This window comes from Triticum urartu, chromosome 1 (assembly GCF_003073215.2).
Source record: "Triticum urartu cultivar G1812 chromosome 1, Tu2.1, whole genome shotgun sequence".
Classification (NCBI taxonomy): Eukaryota; Viridiplantae; Streptophyta; class Magnoliopsida; order Poales; family Poaceae; genus Triticum; species Triticum urartu.
The window spans coordinates 465,520,375-465,536,637 of record NC_053022.1 but is presented as its reverse complement, the minus strand read 5'-3'; positions in this window follow the sequence as shown (position 1 = coordinate 465,536,637).

Genomic DNA, 16,263 nt, shown 5'->3' with positions numbered 1-16,263 from the left:
ATAAGAGAAAACAATAATATGAACTAATAAGTGTAAGTGAAACATGAAAGTTGCATAATGACATGAGAACGTTGACTTTCCATTGCCCAAACCTTGCACAACCCTATTTGTGCACTCTTTTTATTGGAGCGGGCACCTTTTATACCTTGAACTCCCGTCTCTCTTTCTCTCATCCATGTGTGTGTGTGTGTGTTGGTTGGTCTCTAGACTGATTAGGCATTAATTTAGGCGCCAGCACTCGATGTGGTTAAGGCCCCTCAAAATATAAGTTGATAGAGTTGGCATAAGAGGAAACAATAATTATGAGTATAAGTGAAACATACAAATTATACCTCTCATAATGGTCTAGTATCCTTATATGGTTATAATGACATGAACCTTTATTTTTCATTGTGCAAATCTTTTCACAATTGGATGTGCGCACTCTTTTTATTGTACTTGGCACCTTCAATATTCTAGAAAGTGAGTTAGGGGACCTGGCTACACAAGGGCGACCGAACCCTAGCCCCACCAGCACGCCCCTCCCAACCGCCACCCGAGGCACTCACTGGTGCTGCTGCGTGTCTGCCGGTGAAGCTGGTGTCGAGGCTTCGTATGCCAGGGCGGCGGCCCTAATTGGTGAGGGCGGCATCGATCTCGTCCGACAGATGGCATCTGAGCCGACACTTTTCTCCATGCAACCCGGTTCCTTAGACGATGAGCATGACAATTTGATGACAGGTGTGATAGAATAATGCCGAGCAAAACTAAGGTACGGTTGTAAGTTTCTCTGTACTCATCTTCTCAGAGGAAAGTGTGTAATAGACATTTTTTTAACTTCTATTGGGAAACAAATGAGACTGCCCATGACATGATTTTGTCTTCCACTTGTTTTTGCATATAAAAACAACACGAGCACGTGTCCCTCTACCAGTTAATCATGGGCCAAAAATCCTTTGCTCTATCGGTGCTACTCTCAGAGACCATCGAACATACTCTGTGTTACTCATTCTTTGACTTTTTGAAAAAAATACCCAGTGGGTCTCGGGGCACAATGTATCTGATTTGGAAAAAAGTAGAAATTGTAAAAGAAGTCAAAAATTCCAAAAACGTTTTGAAAATAAACTTAATCTAATTTTATACTCGTATAAAAAGTTTTATAGAAGGAATATCCTTCATCGGCTTTAGGGCCAAAAACACAAAATAACAGTTACAAAAAGTGTGAATAGTAACATTTATATCGTGTCGATTTTGTTTTTTTTCACCAAGAATACCATGAAAGTTATTTTATCAAGATAATTATCACTAGTATCTTTTACACCTCATGCCCTGTTATTAATCCACCGTGCTATATGTATTGTTCTCCAAACACAAGAAGTTATCGATGTCATCATTTCATGTGTATTTTTGGGGAGTTGTGGCAGAAAGGATTTTTCAGCATATCACTTATTGCATACGCACAAGTCAAAGGCTGCTACGCGTCACAGACCAGCTCTCGCGCGGCTTCATGTAGCTCCTCTGCTTTTTAGTACGTCTCCTGCGTATTATCTTTCAAAACCAATCATAAATCCATTGATTGTTAGTATGTTTATAACCCGAGTAATACTCAGTGAGGTGTGATAATATTTGTTAGCAGGAATAAAAAATATAGTCTCTTGTCGTTTATGCTTTCCCTCTAATCGGTCTAGTAGCAGGTGATGGGTACGTACTTGAACATGCATGGATGAATCAATCTTTAAACGGGCCAATCACGGGCCAGTGCATGGATCATGTGTGTTGTGCATGTGTATGTCTCGTCTGCTAGTCAATCATGACGTCCAAAGGCCTCCAGTTTGCTCCAAAAAGAGTATGTTCTGAGCACTGGTCGTTTGGAAAGACCATCTGATTTCTTAATGACGATGCCTGAAAAACCATCTTCAACCTTAACAATACTCATGAAAATGCTTCCCCTTGAATTACTTCCATGACCATCTCACATAACTCCCACTGAAGCTACTAAGTGAGTGTAATTAGTATTTGATAAAAGAGAGGCAACTATATGTAGCGGACGATGTGGGGCTTATCGACGGTGGAGGCGAGGCCAGCGGCGGCGTCGGGGTTCGACGCGCCGTCCATGGCGAGCGGGCGGGGGAGTGAGCGGGCAGGAGGGATTTGGGAAAGGGGGTGAAATGGGGCTAAATGTGCCACCGACTGGCGGGCCATTGGGAGGAGAAGGGTGGACGTCGCGCGCATTCGCTCCGACGCAAACCCAGCTCAAATTTGGGCTTGAAACGGGTGTCGTGCAGACAAAACACGGACACTCGTCCGTTTGCTTCCGTGTGTTGGCCCGTCATTTTCATCCCTTTCTATCCAAACGGACACTCGCGGACAGTTTGCGTCGACGCGTTGGAGTTGCTCTAAGAACCGTCGTGGTTCCTGGCCTCAGCCTTGCATGAGACGTGTCGACGCAGGAAACTATATGGATGCTGAAGACTGAAGACACCAGATCCACCACACTCGCACCTGTCTGCTCTGACCCATGAGGCCGAACTAGCATGGTCCCGGGCCTTCTAGCCAGGCTGCCCGGGCTTCATCACCCCCTCCCTCACCACCACATGCAAAGAACCTCCACACACCAGCGGCGCCCAAAGCCATCGTCGGAGCTGCCAAATCCAATGCAGACGCATCGCGTCGGACCTCCGCATGCATGACCACGGCGCTCGCCGAACCACCACAACTCCCTGCGTGTCTGCTTGAGCACGAGCCCCTTGCAAAATCGATCGACCTGCACCACCCAGACGAGAGAAGGCGGTTAGGGTTCCCTCCCAGACCACCTGCGGGAGCAACACACTCAGTTGCACATATCTTTTTATTTTGCGAAATCATTTGCACATATCTTGACTTGCTCATTGTGAAAGAAAACCCATAAGCGTGCAACCATCAGCTCGTATACTTTGCTGAAACACTAATAGATTTTCCAAATGATTGCAAGCAAGCTGGGAAAAATGATTGGTTTCTTGTATCATTATGTGAAATATTCCCTCCGTAAACTAATATAAAAGTGTTTAGATTACTATGTTAATGATCTAAACACTTTTATATTAGTTTACATAGAGAGTACTTGTTAAATAACAAGGTACAAAGAGTTAAGGTGCACTGTCCGAATTTCATTTTTTCTGTTTAATATAATGTGTTTGGTAAAACAAAATCTGGACGCATGCATCAAGTGTGGCCTACCATTGCAAAATAGTAGAGACCTGTGACTACACCTGTGTACGGAATGTCAAACTGAATGGCATGTGACCTACTTCCTCGAATCCTGGGATCGTAGGTTGTCTAGGTATTTTGTCAGCGCTCCTTTCCGCGTCTGTCTATAGCTAAGCACACATTATCTCCACATTTCTCTATAGCTAACCAGGAAATAGAAACAGATGTACGTACATGCAGTTAGGGTCCATATGCCACCGTTGGCTATCGTCGCCATTCTTGCATGTGTTTAAAGGGAAAATTACGTCCAGACATGTAGAATGAGAGTAAGTACTTCTTCCGATCCTTTTTAGTTCGCATATTAAATTTGTCTGAAGTCAAGCCTTGTAAAGTTTGACCAACTTTATAGAAAAAATATCAATATTTATAATGTGAAATCAATGCTAGTAGATGCATCATGACTTAAAGTTTCATGTTGTATAACTTTATCATGGTAGATGTTGATATTTTTTCATATAAATATGGTCAAACTTTGTAAAGTTTGACTTCAGACAATTTTTATATGCAGAGTAAAAAGGACTAGAGGGAGTAATCAAGGAGCACAATAAGATAATATTTACTTGGCCTGGTACATCACGAGGCACCTACAGCCAGCTCCAAACCATTACACTGAAGGTACTAAAACTTTGTGTGAAAGATGCAAGCTATATATACAGAGAAGAAGTTTTCGGTAATCCACTTCTGAGCCCAGGCTCAGCCGCACCTGCGTTGACGAAAAAAATTCAAAAGAAATACTAAAAAAATTCAAAAAATTCCAAATTTTTTTTGGGTGATAGATAATTTGCTGCATGAGGTTCGCTCCAATTTTCAAATCATTTGAACGTCTGGGCAGCTCTTGACAAAAAAGACAAATTCGGGGTCCGTAAAAATGTTAACTGTTCATGCACTGTTCTGACCCGATTTGTCTTTTTAGCTTAGAGCAGCTCAGATGTCCAAATGATCTAAAAATTATAGCGAACCTGACGCATCAAATTACCTACCACACCAAAAAAATTGGAATTTTTAAATTTTTTTACTATTTTTTTTATTTTTTTCCTGAACGGGTGCAGATGAGCATGGGCACCGAAACGCCGCACTCTTCTTATAACGCGTTCACATAGCACAATAACCTCCCGCAGATTAGATTTATTAGATGCCAGTGCGTCAATAGACGGATTGAATGAATGCATGTTAACTATCAATACGTTGGGTTCCATTATATGCGGCAGGACTGCTTGCACTTTTCATACTAAATGAACAAAGAAACCATGGTGTGTAATGCAATTTGAAGCTGGCAGGTTTACTTGTCCAAAATGCCCTAGATTTATTAGAGATATCATTTTTGTTGCATTAGATGATTACTTCTAGGCTCAAACTCCTAGTTTTTCATGTAATGTAATGCATGTAGATTATGACTGAGTTTATTGCCCGTAATGGAAGGAACGTTTGCAAACATCCAATGCCTGATGCATTCATATAATGCAAAAGGTGTCGAACCCTTTGGGCGTAAAACTTACTAAAAATAAACCGAGATGTATGGAACCTTTCACTGCTAGCTAAGCAACAAAACCTACACCATAGGCCTTCTCTAAATAGGGCATGCTAGCTGAACAATGCCGGAAAGCAACTGCCCCCATTCCACTTATAAATCTGCCATTATAGACTATAGCTTGCCATTTCCATCCATAGCCCACTAAACCCCCCCCACATGCTTTCCTCTTGTATAAATGTGAACTCCAATAATGTAATAATTCAGAACCTTATCCAACTAGAAGTTCGGATCTTGATGCAAATGAAGGGTTCCGATAGCACCCTCTGCTGCTAGTGAACCTTATGTTTATATATATATATATATATATATATATATATATATATATATATATATATATATATATATACATAAACACTATTCTGATCACGGGATCAGAATAATATTCTGATCACAACATGAACTTCCCGAGTAACGCGCCTGACCTTCCCCGAGTACTAGGTTGAACTTTAGCTAAAAGGTGTCCAAATGAGGCTTGCGATATACCGTTGGATAGCTATGGACATCAGTATCATGACCCAAGTGAAAATTTTGGCAAAATGTAAGCGGTTTAAGAGCAGTTTTGAAAATCGTTTTTTCTTCATACAAAAAACGTGAATCGTATTTTCGATCGTATTTTTAAACCGTTTATTGGAATGAGGCAAATAATATGGCGTTGGAAAGCTGCTGCAAAACCTCTCCTTCCACATGTTGAAAGTTTTCTCTAATTCCCTACGGTTAAAGAGTAATTCAGAAAATCGTAAAATTCCATAAACCGAACACCCGAGTTCGTATTTTTGACGCCATTTCTAAACGGCTAATCCAATTGAGGCAAATAATATGGCGTTGGAAAGCTTATGAAAATGCGCTACTTTTTTATGTTAAAAGTTTTTTCTAATTTTGAATGGTTTAAAAGTAATTTAGAAAATGGTACAAGTTCCACCAAGTTCATATTTTTGAGCTAATTTTTTAACCGTACGTCCAAATGCAGCAAATGATATGGCGTTGGAAAGCTTGAAGAAATGCGAAACTTTTTTGTATATATTGTTTCTCCTAATTCACTATGGTTTTATGTCAGTTTTGAAAATGGTTAAAAACGTATTTTTGCCATAATTTCTACAAACTTTATCGGAATGGGGCAAATAATATACCGCTGAAAAGCTACGAAAAATGCGAAACTTTTTCATGTTGATGGTTTTCTCTGATTCCTAGCCGTTTTCAAGTAATTTCGAAAACGGCGGATCATGCGTTCTGCCTTTATCGTGAAACAGATTCTTCGAAAATGCACCGCGTGAAGAACCTGGACTTCTCGGCGCGTGTACCTGAACTTCACTCTATTTTTCACGTGATTTTTTTTGCTCGTAGGTCTTCATCCACTGCTCATAGCTCTCCATCCACTCACCGGAATTGAGCAAGTGATATACCGGTGGAAAGCTGCTGTAAGCACTTAACTTTCCCGTGTTGATCGTTTTTTCATACTCGCGACGATTTTAAAAGTTTTTCATCTGAAATTCATTCAGTGTAGTAGGTGAACTTCCTGCTGTTTTCAGTTGAACTTCTGCGACGTATTTTCGTTTGTAATTTTCTCATCCATTCGTCAGTGTTACACAAATGTTATTTCCTTTTGTACAAATCTCTCTCACAATAAATTATTTGACTTTATTCGACGAAGGACTTGAACTTATAACAACAAAACTTTTTGCCTTTTCTTTTTTGTTCTTTTTTAATATAAAATGCACGCCATGTATTACATGAACTTCTAGCAGTTATCAACCTGAACTTCTCTCGGTTACATGAAAATATTTGAATTTTTTTATGAATTTTTAATCTTATTTTTCTTAATTTTTTTATGAATTTTGAAGCGCTCTATTTTTAATAGTTGAACTTCTTGTTATTTTATTTTTGAACTTCTTATTTCCATTCTTTAATAACGAGGAAAATCTGAGTTTTCTATAATCATCGAACTTCTCCATCTTTTTAATATGGACTTCCTGGTTTTATTTCTTAATCCTTTTTTATGAAATTTTGAAGCGCTCTATTTTTTTAAAGTTGGACTTCTTGTTAATTTATTTTTGAACTTCTTGTTATTTTATTTTTGAACTTCTTGTTTCCATTCTTTAATAACGAGGGAAATATGAGATTTTTCTATAATCATCGAACTTCTCCGTCTTTTTAATATGGACTTCCTGGTTTTTTTCTTAATCTTTTTTATGAAATTTTGAAGCGCTCTATTTTTTAAAGTTGAAATTCTTGTTATCTTACTTTTGAACTTCTTGTTTCCATTCTTTACTAACGAGGAAAATCTGAGTTTCCTATAATCATTGAACTTCTCCATCTTTTTAATATGGACTTCCTAGTTTATTTATTTTAGTAATGGAAAAAATCCTACTTTCTGATAGACATCGAACCACTCCATTTTTAAATTTGAACTTCTAGGTTTATTTTAACAGAGAAATCTTTTTTACAAAATTGTTTGAGATGCTTTTTCTAATGACCTTTGGGTTTTTTTGGATGAAAGTTTTTGTTATGTGATACCTTTGAACTTAGTTTTTTCTAAAACATGAACTTCATGTTCGAAAAGCAAAAAATTACACAAGAATATACATGCACAGTACAACACCAATTCGTATTACACACAACACTATGTGCTGGTACACTATGTGCAGGCATTACACACAATACTATGGTCATCTTCCACGACCGCGGCGGCGGAGCAGGACGACGCCGTGGCCGGGCCTCGCGCGTGAACATCAAACTCTTTTTTTATTACAACGTCTTCGTTTATTTTTTTAGAAACATGGAAATATGATTTTTTTAACTATTTGAAGTTTTAACTTTTTTACAATTTGAAATTTTCAAAATTTTCTAGACGGAACTCAAGTAAATTTTTCCATAAGCCAAATACAGAAACAATCAAACAAAAGAAGGACATAGTTTCAATTGTTTCCTGCTTGTTGCTATACGAACATTTTTCATATAAAAAAAGACATACTGTACCTCTCATTCCTCACCACACTTTGAACAGAAAAAGGTATAAGAGCACATATTTGGATGGTCAGTGCTCCCTCGAGTTAGAAGGAATAACTACAGAGAATCAAAACTGAATGTTTTTATGTTTGTACTTTAGGCAAACGAAACCACCTACTCCTTTTGAATTGCTTGGTCAGCAGGATAACACAACGAACATCGACAGGCATCCGTGCTCATCTTTTTTCTAGTTTTTGGTGAAGTTCGACTTGGTCTGCAGGAGAAGCATGAACGTGCTCATCTTTTTCTAGTTTTTGGTGAAGTTCGACTTCGTCTGCAGCAGAAGCACGAACGTGCTCATCTTTTTTCTAGTTTTTGGTGAAGTTCGACTTGGTCTTTAGGAGAAGCACGAACGAGATCACCGATGGCTGAGCCAGAAGGAGACTGTTCCTTCCTTTTTATAGAATTTCACATGGGGAAATTAGGAAGAAGACGCTAAGAACTCTGCTGCTGCTGTAGTTGACCTACTAGTAGCGTACGAATTGAACTTCAGTTAAGCTGCTTTTTGCTGCCGAGGAGACGACGCGGCTGCCGGTGATGCACTGCTTGAGTGGCGTACCATCGTTTTGCCGCTCTACCCAGCCGCAATTCTTGTCAGTTGTTGTGAAATGTCAAAATACATACAGGTAGTAATATATGAACTTTTGGGGAAATAATAAATGAACTTCTAAAATACATTTTTGTTTTCTCACATAAACAAAATAAGAAACAGCATGGTTTTCTCACATACAGGCAGCTAATGTTTTGTAGTACACAACAGCCTAAACCTGAATTCCTGATGCACGCATTGAACCTACGAACTGAAGAAACCAGTATACGCCGCCTCACCGCCTGCTCAGTATGCTAATGCAAAAAAAGTTCTCTCCCTCGATCTCGATCTACTTCCCCTTGAGCTTGCCGTTGGCGTGGGTCTCCTTGGAGTCCTTGGAGTTGAGCATGTCCCGGGCCTCGATCCAGATGACCATGGCGTCGGCGAGCTTGATGAAGTAGGGGTCGATCTTGCCGAGCTTCTCCTTGACCTGCTGCGAGAGCGAGATGTAGCACTTCTGCACGGTGTCGCATTCCTTGTCAGCTTCGCGACCTAGAAGAAGGGGATGATGTCCTCCTGCTAGAAGATGCCCTTGTACTCCTTCAAGTTCACGAACGGGTTGCTGGCCTTGCTGTGCCAGATGTAGGGCAGCCCCGTCTTGACTCCTAGCCCAAGGTGGTCGCAGATCACCTGCACACATACACAAATTATTCAGTAAGAGTTCAGTACAGCCGGACCAAACTCAAAGACGATGTGTGTGTTTAGTTTAGTTATAGTTACCTTGACGCACCAGTCGGCCACATGTCGTCGTAGCGTCCGATGGGCTGGCCGTCGCCCATGAGGCCGAAGTATATGGGCGGGCCAATGAGCTCGCGGTCGAAGGCCAGGTTCATGCCGCACGTGGAGGAGGAGTAGGAGGGCGCGCTGGAGCAGAGGGCAGGCTGCACCGAAGGGGAGGGAAGGTCGAGGTGGCATAGAGGGAAGTTCACACCGGACGGGAGGGAAGGGCGCGCCGCACTGCACCACCGGGCGATGGATGGTGAGATCGCGGCGGCTGGATGGGGGCGGCGGACGGATCTCGCGGTTGGGGCGGCGGCTGGATCCTGCGGTGGGGGGCGGCGCCGCAGCTGGATCCGAGGCATGTGGCGGAGTTGCAGCTGGATCCGGGGGACGGTGGCGGCGCCGCAGCCGGATCCGAGGCGTGTGGCGGAGTTGCAGCTGGATCCGGGGGACGGTGGCGGCGGGGTTATAGGAGGAGACCGGCGGCGGGACCCATGGGCCGGGGGGCGCTCTGGTGGCGGGAGCGCGCTGGGGAAGAAGGGGCGGCCGAACCTGGCGCGACGCTGGATCCGCTCGTCGGCGGTGGCAGTAGGTGGCCGGAGTTAGGCGCGTCGGCGGGATGTAGGGCGGCGGTGGTGGATCGGGAGAAGTTCATCGGCGGCGGCGCGATGCCGTGAGGAGTGTGCAGATGGGATCGGGAGAGGGTAGTGGAGGGAGTCGTGGGAAGTGGGTGGGGTGGGTTTTTTTCTTTGACCGGTCAGGTGGGTTTTCTCAGGAGTTCGGGAACGCCTCTTCGGGCCCTATATAGGGCGCTCCGTGATCCAAATAGTTATTCTAATCCTGGGATTAGAATAGTGCTACTCTATAGACATGAAGAGGCAACACCTAAGAGTGTGTCGATGATTAGTTATAGTCTGGCCATGCCTAGCAATTATCTGTAAGTGAGACTGCAACTTTAAGTTGTGTTCTCACTCCAACAGACAAATTCTGCAAGTCACGTGTATTTGTTATATTCTGATCTATCTATTTCTTCAGTGTTTCTCTGGTTCAGGATTCACTCACGTGCCAAAGCCAGCTCAAGGAAGCCTTCCTGGACTCCTGGTCGACCACGACACAGTGAGTGGGTTTCAAATCTTTCTGCTACCGTCGGATCGGATTCGATGTGTATATGGTATTTATGGAGACCGTTTAATGTTGTGTTTCCTCTGTGTGTTTTGTGTTGTGGTGTCTGTGTTGTTTTCAGAGCTTGAAGCAAGCGGAACGCCGAAGGAGGATCTCGGGGATGACGGAGGCGTTGACGGCAACCTCAAAGACGAGAGGTATTGACACTGCACATTGCTATCTTGTCTCTGCGTTTCTTAGTTTATGCAACCCTGTCGATATTAAGGCAGTATAGTCTGGGGGGAGCAACGAAAAACTAAATTTGTTTATGCTTAGAAGTTGGACTGGTTTGTTTGATACGCCTGCACTGGTGATGCGGAACATTTTCCAAGATAGTGTGGGTTCAGAAGTGAGGAAAACAATTGGCTTGCAGGGTTCAGGCTACTTTCTTGTGCTTGTTTGCCTTGTGATTACTTGAAACTGCAACCTGTAGGTTGAATGGGCGCTTGATATTTTAGGGCGGAAGGCTGAAGCAAAGAAAGCTGCTGCTCTTTGATTTGAGACCCGGATGAGGTCGGTTAAATTAGGATTAAAGTCTGCACAGTAATTAGGAACACTGAACAAGCAAGGCTATTCAGATGAAGTCTGCACTTAACACTATGCAACATCATAACTACTAGCTAAGGTAGGTTAGGTCACTGCATGCCCAAGCCATGTTGTGGTTGTACCCTGTGCGTATCCAGCTGTTTTTGTACAGCTTCGCTAGCATCATAGATTAATTGTGGGATATGATGCACATGAGTAGCTTCTTCTGTTTATTTTGGAAATATTAGTTTATAGGTTTCCTTTTGGGCTCTTGTACTAATGTTCAAGGCAATGGAGATCTTGTATAATAATCTGTACATAGTTGATACTAACAATAGAATGATGACATGTTTGTTTTTGGGCATAAATTTATGTGCTGATCCTCTTGCATTTGGATTCCGGTCTTACCCTGACTATGCGGATATGCTATTGTAGGTTGGTTTTATGTTTCTTATTGGAAGAGTGAGATGCCCTGCCCAGGACGGAATCCAGTTTGTATCAACGCCTCATTGGTAAGCATGCTTAGGTTTAATGTTACTACAATTTCCTCCCTAATTTCAGCTCTAGGAACTATACCAGATCATCATAAGGGCGTGTGAACTTGCACCTGGTCTTGATGCTATTTTTGCTGCATTGTAGCCATTATTTTCTTATTTCTTGCTTGATGACCTCTCAAGTTCCTATTTTATATTTTTCTTAAGAGTTGTGTCTCTTGCAGAATAGAATCATGTAGATTCTGCTTCATACAAGCTTCATAAAGAAACAGTTTTAAGGGAGAACTTCAAAGAGCATTTTGCCAAATTTGGTAAAGTGCGGGTAATTTGACTTTTGGCTGTCCTTTTTCTTTACAATTTTAAAGGAGGACTTCAAACCGCCTTCGTCCCATCTCAGCTTCTCCTCATCTCCACTGTCTCTCATCGGCTAGGGATGGAGGGGCAGTGGGCATCCACCCTAAGGCAGAGGGGTGGGCAGAAGGACGGTCGGTGTTCAACTCTCTACGGTTCAAAACCAAGTCCATCCAAGCCTCAAAGTATAAAGAAGGCGCCTAGACACTCATGGGTGGTGTAAACCGTAGGGTGTCTATTGGTGGAGCCACGATGCAAGCACCCAAAACAGACATATGTATTCGAAGAATATTCATGCTGCCAAGAGAACTAAAGACATTGCCCATTTGTCCCCTGGTAAACCTCTATCAAGTTTCATAGCTATTTGTTGTGCTACAGATATATCTTTACCACGAGTCTCGAGATTTACAGTGGATGGAGCATCAGAAAATTAGGGAACCGGTTTCTGACATGAACCAGTTTCAGTTAGGGAGTCGATCGAGGACCAGATGGGTATGTTGTCGCTCATCTCCGGCAAGTCGGGCACCAGTGTGTTTTGGTCAGCATCCACGAAGGAGTAGGTAACTAACGGCGTTGATGCTGCCGGGCTCACTGTCCTCGTCACGTGACCACAACCCACCCAACCGACTGTAATCCTTTGTTCTTACATTCAATTGCAACCTCATGGTTGACTGCATATCTTGGTTGTGTGATATGATGGGAACATATTGGGGTATTTGTTTTGTCATATGATGATGATTTTCCAACAAGTAGTCACACTAATTAAATTCAGAAATCTATTGGACGCCTCAACTTTGTGCCTTCATAGTGCATTATTAAAATTTGGCATTAGACAAACAAAAAATATGATATGGCTCTCTAAATTTCTTCTAATTCTAAAGTGGCACTAAATCGAGACGGAGCTGATATGAAATTAGCTTTTTTTATAAGTGTGCAACGACTTCTAGCCCTTGATTAAAAAATGTTCTTTTGCTATTCATCATTTATTTTTTATTTTAAATCTTGTTATATCTAATCAGCCCACTATTTATTTTTTCAAGATTCTATAGTTAACACAAAATCCAATCTCAGAGTCAACAATATAGTATACACTACCAGTCTGAAACATGCCTTATGGTAGCTTGTAAGAGCATATACCGAGCCATTCCATTATGTTACTGAAATCATTCCAAGAAAATATGCAGACTTTTAAAACATGTAAAAAGATAAGAGAGTTGTTATTGTCAGATACACTGTTCAAAGTAAGGTTACTGTTTTCTATCAGTCTTCAGTGGGCATATTTATTGCTCTTGAATGACATAGCAGACATTTTTTAGCCTGAGAAATCATTGTTCATTGCTATTTGTACTTATATTTATGGGTGCTATGGTACAAGATAGATTTTACTGTAACATACAGCAATGAACACATAACATTGAAAAGAACCATCCAGTAATTGAAATAGTACTATAATCTAGATTTCATATGTCTCCCAACCATTTAAGAAATTTGAAGTACTTATACCTATAAATTGAAGCAGATGATTGCAGCAAACGCCAGATTCTTTTCATGGATCTTTTGATCCCCACTCTTAACAACTTTTTGTGCTGATGGTTGCATTTATATGTGATACAAAAGATGCACCTTGCTTGTTTGTTCAAATTACTAAAAGAAAATACCCCCTGCTTTTCATAGTACATATACCCTTGACATCCATTCCAAACAATTTAAGCACCCATGCATTTTAATCTATTTTGGGGCCAGGGCTGGGGGAAATCCCCACATTGTATATCTGCTTATATTTCAGTTGAACACTTTTGAAGAAATTTTCTTTATTTTGCCAGTGTGTAGATGCGGAAGATCGGCAACTGATGACAAGATGTTGATGTAGTACCAAGCATGGCTGATTCATGGAGGTACAAAGTTGGAATGGACTTATTCTTTGTACAATGGAGTAAAACTTATGTAATGCCTTATCCTGTCAATGCCGCTGCATTCCAGCCAATGTAAAGTTTTAGTGTTTAATTTTCTTGCTGATCTCTGATAGGTTTATTTGTTCTCAGTTTCTTGAATTGTTATGTATTGTCTGCAGATGCTCTACAATTGCCACCGGAGGCCATGATGGATTCATGGTGGGATAGCACAAACAAGAAGAGATTGTTACAGGTGACTGGGGGGGGGGCAGTTTTGCTTTGGGAGTATGATTATCTAAAGTGTTCTGGGTGTTCATGATCTTATGCTTTGATCGCAGTACTCAAAGTACATGTCAAACATTGCTGCTCTGTCATTCAGTACGGACGGGCATCTGCTTGCTGTGGCATCAAGCTATGTTTACGAAGAGGGAGAGAGTCTGTAAGACTGAACTTTGCATGCCAATTTTCTGTCACTTACTAATAGAACATAGAGTTGACCTACCATTTGTTTTGCAATTTCCAGCCATGAGCCTGATTCAGTATTTATCTCAGGGGTGAATGAAGTGGAGGTTAAGACCCGACTTTAAGTATGGGATTTCAGGACTGAATCATTTGGGCCATTTTGATTTAACTAGGCAATTATGATAACTACATAGATAGAATCCATACTGATGTATTTCTGGAACTCCTCGGTAGGTTAAAGTCAACGAATATAGCATATTCACCTGTAGTCAAATCACTTTTGTTGTACATAAGTGCCGATGTGTATAAGCCAGATATGTGCCCACATGAATGCTCTGCTAGATGTGTTTTATGAATGAATACTACATAGTTGCACTTATAACTTGGTATATTTTATTTTTAACAACTATTGCTCATTACATGCTAACAATTGCACCAGCAAGGTTGGTGCGCACAGTGACGGCACAGGAGGCGCGCCCAGGGCGCGCCCCTACCACTAGTACTAGTTCATAGTCAGCAGTATCCAAGGTCGAAGGGAACCTCCTCCTATATGGCATAGCGGCGGGCCTTCATTAGTAGAAAAAGGGTCAAATGTGAAGCACATTAGTGCCAGTTTGAATTTGAGCCAGCAATAATGTGTCCATTAGTGCCGGTTCCAATGGCTAGGCGGGCGGACATCATTAGTACCAGTTCGTGGTGAACCTTTAGCACCGGTTCATGCCACGAATCGGTACTAAAGTGAGTGGTGGCAGGATGTTGTCAGTCCGGGGCCCCTCCAGCACCTTTAGTACCGGGTCGTATCACGAACCGGTACTAAAGGTCGTCCTACATAGACCCTTCGTCCACCCAAGCTCGCTCTGTTCTTCCCCTTTCCCTTCTCCTCTCTATTCTTTTCCCTCTTCCTCTCAAGCTCATCACACATTTTGGCCAAAATTTGTCAAGATTTGATGGCCCCCATCCATTCAAATGATCACAAAGGTTAGCAACTTTGTCCTTTCATCTCTTATTGCTAGATTAGCTCGTGCAATGCTTTAAATAGTGATTGATTTTCGAGTTTAGTAATTTGGGAGGAATTATATATATGTGCTAGTATTTGATTTATATGCAATTTGAGGTCAAAAATAACACTTAGTTTGCATATGTAGGTGTAGTTTACTTAGTGCCTTCTAAATCTCCGTCGTAACCACCGTCAATCGCCCGCAACGTCCCGTCGCCGGCACCACCTTGTGGTGAGCCTCTTGTTCATGAAGTTTTATATAAAAAATTGATGTTTTTGTGATTTGGATATATAGTTACTCGTATAATTATCTTACCCATACGTTGTTTGTTATACATAGTGCCATGGTTTTGATATCCGTCCCCGTCGGCCCTCGTTCGGGTTATGATTCGGATGTGGTATATTCTCTTTTAAAACTATTCATTGCATTTTGTGTTTATGACAAATTATGCCCATCAAGTTGACATAGATATTTGTATGTAGGAGGTAGTTGAACCGGAAATTCCAACCGACCCTATTGTCAAGAGGTTAAATTTAGTTGAAAGAGAAAACGAGGATTTGAAGGAAAAATTGAAAAGAATTGAGGGGGAGAAGATGGAATTGGAGTTGCATGTTGCCAATGTCGTCGATGATCACAAGATTAAGATGGACAAAATGCGCTTGAAGATTAGAAAGATTAGAAAATATGCCATTCATAGTGAGGCTTGGTATCATTATGCTGTTGGATCAATTGTTACCTTAGTTGCGATCTTGATCGCATTTGTTGTTGCATTTAAATTCTTTAGCTAGAGAGTTATTTGTTTGTTGCATTTAAGTGTTGTATGATCTTTATGTATGAACTTTATGTATTGTATTAATTTGGTGTTTTCGGTGCTGTGTATTGAAGATGAGCCGACAATGGATGTACGATGACCGATGCTCTCCCGAGTTCATTAATGGCGTGCGTACTTTTCTGCTTGCGGCTGAGGCAAACAAGCGGGCGGATGGTTTTATGCCTTGTCCATGTGCCGGCTGTAAGAATGGTCACAATTACTCTATGTCAAGAACCATTCACGTCCACCTATTTGAGTCCGGTTTCATGCCCCACTACAATGTTTGGACCAAGCATGGAGAAAGAAGGGTTATGATGGAAGACAATGAAGAAGAAGAGGACGACGACAGCTATCCTGGCCATGGGTTCCCTGAATACAATGATACAACAATGAGGGAAGAAGCTGAGCCGGTAATGCGGGAAGAAGCTGAGCCGGCAATGCGGGAAGAAGCTGAAGAAGAGGCATCGGATGAGCCTGTTGATGATCTAGGTCGGGCCATTG